Source organism: Diceros bicornis, chromosome 33 (assembly GCF_020826845.1).
Source record: "Diceros bicornis minor isolate mBicDic1 chromosome 33, mDicBic1.mat.cur, whole genome shotgun sequence".
NCBI classification, from domain to species: domain Eukaryota; kingdom Metazoa; phylum Chordata; class Mammalia; order Perissodactyla; family Rhinocerotidae; genus Diceros; species Diceros bicornis.
The window spans coordinates 28,450,957-28,459,625 of NC_080772.1; the positions used below are offsets into that span (position 1 = coordinate 28,450,957).

Sequence of the window (8,669 nt, forward strand, 5' to 3'; positions counted from 1 at the left end):
TGATCCTTTGAAGTTAAGCCAATTCACATGGTTAAAATGTGTATATCTAGTGTCTGTTTACATTGGCTAATATCATCTTTTCATGTTAAATTTATATTTAAAATATTTGTGTTGGTGGATTTGTGTAGCTGCTGTTTTACAACCACTGGACATATGCATAGTAAAAAACGAAAAATGTTAATAACTAGGTAGGCCTCTTTTCCTAATACTTTCTAAATGAAGTTTTACACTAGCCTTCAAAAGTTCACAATTGCTACACTGGCAGAAAGAAAAAAAGTAAAAAAGCATAAAAATGAAAAAAGATCTTCCAGGGAAAATATCTGGTCCCTCTATAAAATTTGCTAGTTGAGAGTGTCGATTGTGTTAATGGAGAGAGCAATTTTAAGCTGTAATCAGGATTAAGCCTCCATAAGATTCTTCATTTTTCTTTTCCATTTGATGACAATTTTCTGTAATTAATATCAGTCCCTTTTTACATCAACCAACTGTCCTGATACTACAAATAGAACATTGTGCTCTAGATTTAGGTTAGGAGTAAATTAAGAACAGATGAATTCTTAATAACAGTCTTCTCTCACAAAATATTCATGATTATAAAACAATATGAGTAAAGAATTACTGAGAATGTGAAAATACAAAGGAGAAAAACCAGCTTAAAAATGTTTGTTGATTCTTTTTGAAATTAGAATAATTTAAATTAATCTGGGCCTATGAATTTGCATGGGAATGCCAAAGGATCTGAAAAATGCATTGCAATACATAAAAATCAAGTACATGTTCATTTCAGATAAATATATATCTATTTTAATATTAAAAATAAGATTTAAAAATAGACATTCAACGTCAACTGAATTTTAAATTTTTAATTGAGGGTATTTATCATGAACAGGTAAAATTACCTCCAGTTTGTACAAATACAATGAACTGCACAATCAACTCAGAGGAATTTTTGAGTTTTTGTTTTTGCTGTTATCAGAAACAAAAGAATGAAAACGTACATGTGAAAATATTGCCAGGAGTTATGTCCCAACAGAAGATGAGAAAAAAATGTGTATATTCACTTCTACTGATATCTTTTCCTTTCGCTCATTAATAGCTTCTATTTTATTTCTGTGTAATACACATATTTTTCTTTTGTATTTAAAATAAATGCATTCAAAATAAAACTTTTGTGATCGTTAATATTTTGAGAACTTTGACAACTTTTAGAGGCACAAAAGAATAGAAATATGAGTTTAAATATGACATGTCTTTTTTTTCTTTTATCTCAAGTCAAATAGTTAATGATTCTAAAGGCTTCAAATGGATCTAAATGGTTCTTCATACTGAAAAACGTTAAGTCTAGCCATTAGTGAATGAATGAAATTAAAGTTATTAACACAGTATGTATAACTAAAATAACACAAAACAATAGAAACAGAAGGATGAAGTGATACAAATATGAAAAATATCATTTAATTCTAATTAACATCCAGAATATGAATATACTGTCTGTGGGTTTTCTTTCAGTAAAACGGGGATATTAACCTTGATCATTGACCTAGTCAATATCATACACATTACTAAAAAAGTTATAAATTAGGGTAATAACCTTGTAATTGGAACAACAAGTATCTCCTGGAACTCCATAACGGAGTGACGATCTCCTGGAAAACCTCCCCTTTTGCTATTGTGTGTTAATATGAAATGAAGACGTTTCTTTTAATATAGAAAAAAAATCATTTAAAAAAAAGAAGTCTTCCATTAAAAACAAATTCTCTCCCCTCCAAATAGAGAGTAACTTCATCGCTTTCACACTTAAAATTTAATACCTAAAACATGCCTTATTGTCATGTTCATTAAATAGAAATGATCACTATAGGGACAAAGGCGTGGCTGGGTTATTTCATCATAGTTCCTAAATAAATGTTCATTTGTATGGTAACAAATCTTTAGAAAATGAAGGTTCACATGAGCACAAGTAAATCTTTTATTAACTGAAGTCATACAATCCTTTTGGAAGTGACAACGATGATTCATTAGCAAAAAATCTTTTTTTTAAATTTGTTTTAAGCTGTCATCTGATCTTGAGCAAAACTTGCAGAGACTGTATTTTAAAAGTTTGTTTTCCCAACATTATCAAAACCCTGCCAAGCTTTTTGCCTAAAGTATAAAGTGAATGTAAGTTTGGGTTTTTAGAATTCCTGAGAGGCCACAAAAGGAAAAAAAGTTCTGAATCTTCTGGGCTTATAAAAAGTTGAAAGTTAGGCAGTACTTATATTTAGAGCCGACTCAGTGGCACAGTTTCAGGTTACTGCATGAGCTTAGTAAAATAACAAAATATTGCTACTGCAGAAATAAGTTACTTTGTCACTAGAGACTGCCAGGAGAATCTACTTACATTTGAAAGAATATCAAAGAAACGAAACAGAGTTTAAGCAAAAACTGAATCAAAAAAATAAATGGCTTCATGAAAAAGAAAGAAATGGGTGAGAGGAAATAATTTAACTATCATGTTTTTATTTATTTTTTATAATAAATACCTATATGAAATAAAATATTTGTATAAAGTTCACAAAATGTTTTTGTTTTCTTCAGTTCAAATAAAGCCCGTTTTAGGCAGAGAAACTCATAATGTGGAATGAGCTAAATATTGGACTTCAATTCCAACACTTTTTTTTTTATTTTAGTGGTATTTAGTAAGCTTTTAAAAACACCAAGCATACTCATTATTATATGCAAAGCTTTGTTGAATAAATGTTAAATCTGCTGTATAAATCAAGTATGAATAAAATGCTTGTACATTCGGTTATACATTACCCTTTAAAAATAATTTCAGAGCCCAATATTTAAATTTTAAGGCTTTACCCAAAGATCATAAAGGTCACATGTCCAACTTATTAATTTCTCAGTTTTTTTAGAAATCAAAGTGTATTTCCAGTGACCATGAGCTTTATTACTGAGTAAATGCTGTTTCAGTTCTGTGTGCTGATATACTCATGTTTCTTGAAAGAAATATTTACATTTCTATGTTTATGAACTTAAGGAGGAAGATTCTGAGTTGAGGGCAAACACCTCAAAGGAAATTGGAGTTGATAAAGGTATTTGAATTATTCACATGCATGCATGCATATTTTGTCTTATTATTACTTCTCTTTCAAGAAAACATTTTGAAATTTGCATTCTCTCTTGTAACCATATTTACAAAAAATTTAGAGATTATTTCCATGTTTAACTGGTTTCAATATTTATAATTAGTCATTTTATATGATAATTTTCCATTCATTATTTCTTTATTTTTTTAAGTATATCAATTGAGTGAGTGTATTAGTTTGCTAGGGCTGCTGTAACAAAGTACCACAAACTGGATGTCTTAACAGAAATTTATTGTCGTATAGTTCTGAAGGCTAGGAGTTTGAGATCAGAGTGTTGGCAGGGCTGGTTCCTTCTGAGAGCTGTGAAGGATCTGTTCCACGTCTCTCTCCCAGCTTCTGATAATTTGCTGGCAATCTGGGTTCTTTGGCTTCCACTGCATTTTTGCCCTCATCTTCACATGGTGTTTTTCCTGTGAGTGCATGTCTGTATCCAAATTTCTCCTTTTTGTATGGATACCAGTCATATCAGATTAGGGGCCCACATAACAGATTAAGTACGACCTCATCTTAACTAACTACATCTGTAATGATCTCATTTCCAAATAGGGTCACATTCTGACGTACTGGGGGTTAGGACTTCAACATATAAATTTTGGGAGCAAAGTAATTAATATTCACATTCTATTAATTAAAAAAAAAACTATTGGTGGAATAATGTGGGTAATAGATTTTCTAGTCCTTTCCCAGTTGAGAATGTTTTTTAGTTCCTTCACATACAAACAACAATTTCGCTGGTTATAAAATTTTTATATCATACTTGGGACAAACAAACGTTGGAGAAGATACTCCATAATGACCCGACTTTGAAGCCAGATTGATTGTATTTCCTTTGTGGACATTTTATTTTCTTGCCCACATATTTGAAGACATTTTTTTCTTTATCATAGATACTAGTTTTAAATAATTTACCTGCCACATAGTAAACAAATTTAATCTACAAATATCTGATAATATTAGTTAGGATGTTGGTTTTGCTATTGAAATAGCCACAGTTTACAGGAGCTTAAATGTCATAAAAGTTTGCTTCTCTTTCATTTCTCTTTCATGTAAAAGTTCCTCTATTATCAAGGCTTTCCTCTATCAAGCCATCAGGGCCCAGATTCAATCTACCTTGTTGCCAGTCACCCTCAACATCTAGCTTCCATCTTCTGGTCTGAAAGGCTTATTCTAATGGCTGCCATTTTATCCCCATTCCAGCTACAGAAAGAAGTAATAGAAAGACATGGTTATTCGTGTTAAGGGCACTGAGTAGAAATTATACGTAAAACTTCTGCTTCTCTGCTGTGGAACAGAAGTCACACATATGACCGCATTTAGCTGCAGGTAATCTTGTGAAATGTAGTCTTTTGACTGGGAGCCATGTGCTCAACTAAAAATTCTATTAACACAGAAGAAAAAGAAAAGATATTAGGGGACAAATAGTAGGTTCTGCTAGAGTCTACACTTTCCTTCTTTTAAATATCCATTTGTAACCTTCTTCTCATGCACGGAATGTATTTACCTCCCCCCCAGAGAGTCAATCTCAATGTCCCATCCAGTTACTGTATCCTAGTCAAAGTCTAGAATCTCTGGAAGATGTGCAGTCCACCTTGTTAGGTGTGACTTTGGTTCATCATGGCCCAACAACCTCTAAACTAAAAGATAAATTATTTGGCTCCCTCTCATCACCCCGCCCCCCACCTCCAATACACAAATCCAATATGGAACAGAATAAGAACATACCAACAAGAAAACTTCCAAGAACTGTAACAAAAGGACTCCTGTGGCCTTCAGCTGCTCCAGGCCACGTGGGCAAGCTATCCCAGTGCCCCAGAAACTGCACGGTGCAGGTTCTCCATGGGGGAGGCGGCAGGTCACTGATAAAGGGCCATGGTTTCCATATTAAGGAAGCAGACGTGCATCTTGGTCTTGATGTCTGTCCCCTGCCAGATCTTCAGGAGGTCGTCAAAGGTGATCCCCTCTTACACCTGACCAGATTTCATCGGCCCCATGCAGACGCTGGCTGCCTCGGTCACGGCCTCACCTGCAGCGAAGCCAGCAGAATCCTTCTCCATGTGCGCGTTTCCCAAGAGCAGCTCCTCGACCACATTTCTACCTTCTTCCAGGGTGATGCATCACGCGCCGCTGTCGGAGTCATACGCGTGGAGCAGAAACCTCAGCTTCTCTTTCCGGCGCAGCTGCACCTGCTGCTCCTTCACGGCGGTGTGGATGGGCTGGAGGTTAGCACACGACGGACAGAAAGTCCTCGAAATGCATCTCGTGGGCCAGGCCCCGGGACCCCTTACACCGCTTCCTGTTGTCAAAGAGGACACGGTCGATTTCGAATCGGATCTGGATAAGCTTCATGTTAGGGACTTTGTTGAAGCTCTCCTTGGAATGGTGGGCTGGTCTCCACTCAGCCGCCTGAACTTCTGCTGGAGCTGCTAGCTCTGGTCTGGGAGCAGCCAGTCTCACCCACAAGCTCCCGCTCTTCCTCAGACTGAGTGGGCGGTGCCCACAGCGCCCCTGGCGGGGGTCGTGGGGAATACGTCCCTTGCAGGGCCCTGGGTGGCATTGGCTCTGCAGCAGCTGGTCAGGCCTTGGGTCCAAAACAGATGGGGGATGCCAGGGACAGGTCTGAGCCACAGGGCGGGTGACTTAGGCATAAAAAGAAGAAATAAAAGCAGATTAAAACTGGAGTATAATTATATTCCTATTTTGAAACTTGGGAATAATTCACCCCTAAAAGGAAAATCTGAAAAACACTATTTTGGCATTAGATTTGTATAAATTTTTATTTACAGGTACTGATCTCCCTAGGAATGGAGACCTCTATACTTTTTTTTTTTTATTAGATTATTTTGCTTCTACCAACGCTTTAATATTTTATGACAGTGTGGTTAGGCCCGACCTCCTGAGAGATGAAAAACAGTGTAGAACCTAAGAGAACTGACTCTCCCTCAGACCATCTCTTTTATTTCTAGGCTCTGTCACTTCCTGTCTTTGCAAACTTAGGCCTGTTATTTAGTGTCGCCCTGGTTCAGGATGGAGAGACTATCCTTCCCAAAACAATCTACTCTCAGTTGTTCTCAGACCAGATAAGTGGTACTGAACTCCTCTTAGAGGGGTGAGCTAGGGGTAGGAGATGTTTATTTTCTGTGTGTACATGAAAGGACTGGCAATCTTATAAAATCTTTAAATTTCAAGCATACTGGCGGCAATCACAGTCCAGAGGCTGACTTTCAGGGACACTGATTTGAGAAATTCCAAAACAGGTTGGACTATATGAGCTTCTGAAACTGGTAAACAGTTAGCCGTTGATGATTAGGTAGCTAGTAACTAAGGTTTTTTTCTTTTTTGTAATTACTGATTATAGCTTTTAGATGTTTACCCACCCATTGTCAACTGTGCAGTTTAGGCAATATGCTATCTGACTAGATTCCTGTAGATAACATCTCCCTGGCGCCTGGGTCACCGTTGTAATGGATGTTTGAGCTGTTTTTCGGGATTAGAACCCCTTGTTCAGTTCAGGCCGGTTGAGACCATCAACCCATCAACTGGGCCCAAGCAGATTCTCGATAGGTGACCTTTTGACATCAAGAGGCTAAAAACTCCACCCTCAGGTCATGCTAACAGCACCATTTTGTGAACATGTGTCCTACAAAGAAGCATGAAGTCTGATTATGCATGTGCAGATCATCAATTACCTCACCTCTCCTCACTTCCAATCATCTATCTCCACACTTCAGACCATCTAGCCCTCTACCCCATAAATATCCCTGAGTCTCCATTTTCTGGAAGGCAGATTTGAGATTCGTTCTTCTGTTTCCTCACTTGGCTGCCTTGTGATTAAAACCCTTTCTCTGCTGCAATCTCATTGTCTCTGTGTATGGCTTTCTGCGCGACAGGCAAAAATGAACCTGGCTCAGTAACACTTCTAAGACTAAAAAGAGAGAATTATTCAAATTTCACGAATAATTACCTACACTTTAAAAAACTATACTTGTTTTTCTTTGGATTGTAGACACTTACATAAGAGGGGTAGCTTTGTTTATTTAACTCTTAAACATATTCAACTATGTGTTCCACCCCAATCTCTGCATGTCAGGTGACATATTTTGCCATCTAAGACCATCTGCTGACAAAAATTATTTTAATTAGTTAATTCATTTATTAATTTTAGAATGCCTTTTTTTGTTTGTTTTTGGTGCAGAAGATTGGCCCTGAGCTAACATCTGTTGCTAATCCTCCTCTTTTTGCTTGAGGAAGTTGGTCACTGAGCTAACATTTGTGCCCATCCTCCTCTACTTCGTATATGGGATGCTGCCACAGCATGGCTTGATGAGTAGTTCATAGATCTGTACCCGGGATCTGAGCCTGCGAACCCCGGGCCACTGAAGCAGAGCACGTGAACTTAACCACTATGCCACTGGGCCAGCCCCATAGAATGCCGTATATTTTTTAATTATCTTGATATACTCATCATTTCCAATATATTTTTAAAAGTTTAAGACCACGATTCAATATTGAGGTAAATCATGCATATATTTTGCAGGGTTTTTGGGTACTTTTTTCCTTATAGAAAAACATATGTTGATAGAAAACTTCACTTATTTACTTATGAATTTCTATTGATCTTTTGTGCCTTATCTAACAGTTAACATTTATTGAGGGCTTGGCATTTATTAGAAATGTGCTCAGCACTTTAATGGGTTGCTTCATCTTATTTTCATGACAATTTTATTAGGTAAAATATCATTACCCTTTTTTACATACAGTGTGGGAAGTGAGGTCCAAGGTCACACAGTTGTAAAACAAAGATCACATACCCTCAGATGTTTCAGCCACGAAGCATCAATGCTTGCTCTAAGCCAGGAAAAATAGGTAAATATTTCTTACCCCACAGTACAGAAGAAAGTGGCAGAGGAGTAGAATGTAATGCCTTACAGCTTAGTTTTCTAACACAACTCTTTCTCAAAAGAGCTGTCCACAGCATAAAGCTGCCACTTTTACTTTCCTCAGAGAAGCTCTTATGAGTCTCTCTTAACATGGCTGTTTGTGTATGGCTCTGAGCTTTCTAGTGGATCAGATATCCAGGAACTGCTGAAAAAATCAAGAGACAATGGGGATCCTTTGGTAGGTGTTAATGATGGGAGAACCGTTGCTAGATGAGGCCATTACTCTTGACAGCAGCCTTATTGGGAGCTGCAGAAGGCTTCTAGGAGTCAAAGACAGCAAGACTTAGGCCAAAAATAAAACTGCCACGTGTGTAAGTGGGAACTACTATGATGCTAATGATGTAGGGAGCCAACTTTATTTTTCTAGTTTCTTCTGTTTCCAAACTTTGTAAGAAGGGATCTGTTATTAGAGGCTGAGAATTTAGTTTTAATAAATTTTGTCTTTCAATGTGTTCTCATTTTAGTGATTTTTTTTCCATAATGGTGTATGCAGGGAGAGGGGACATTCTGAAAGAGTAGAAAAATGGGAATGGCAAATCAGCAAATTGGAAAGTCTGTTTTTTAAAACTGTTTTGCCCAAAATTAAGACCAGCTCAAG

The 8,669-nt window shown here is 36.9% G+C and overlaps 1 pseudogene; it reads right to left on the minus strand.

The window, feature by feature from the left end:
• Positions 1 to 2,851: 2,851 nt before the first annotated feature.
• LOC131396673 (calcineurin B homologous protein 3-like) lies at positions 2,852 to 5,744 on the minus strand (annotated as a pseudogene).
• Between the last annotated feature and the right edge of the window lie 2,925 nt (positions 5,745 to 8,669).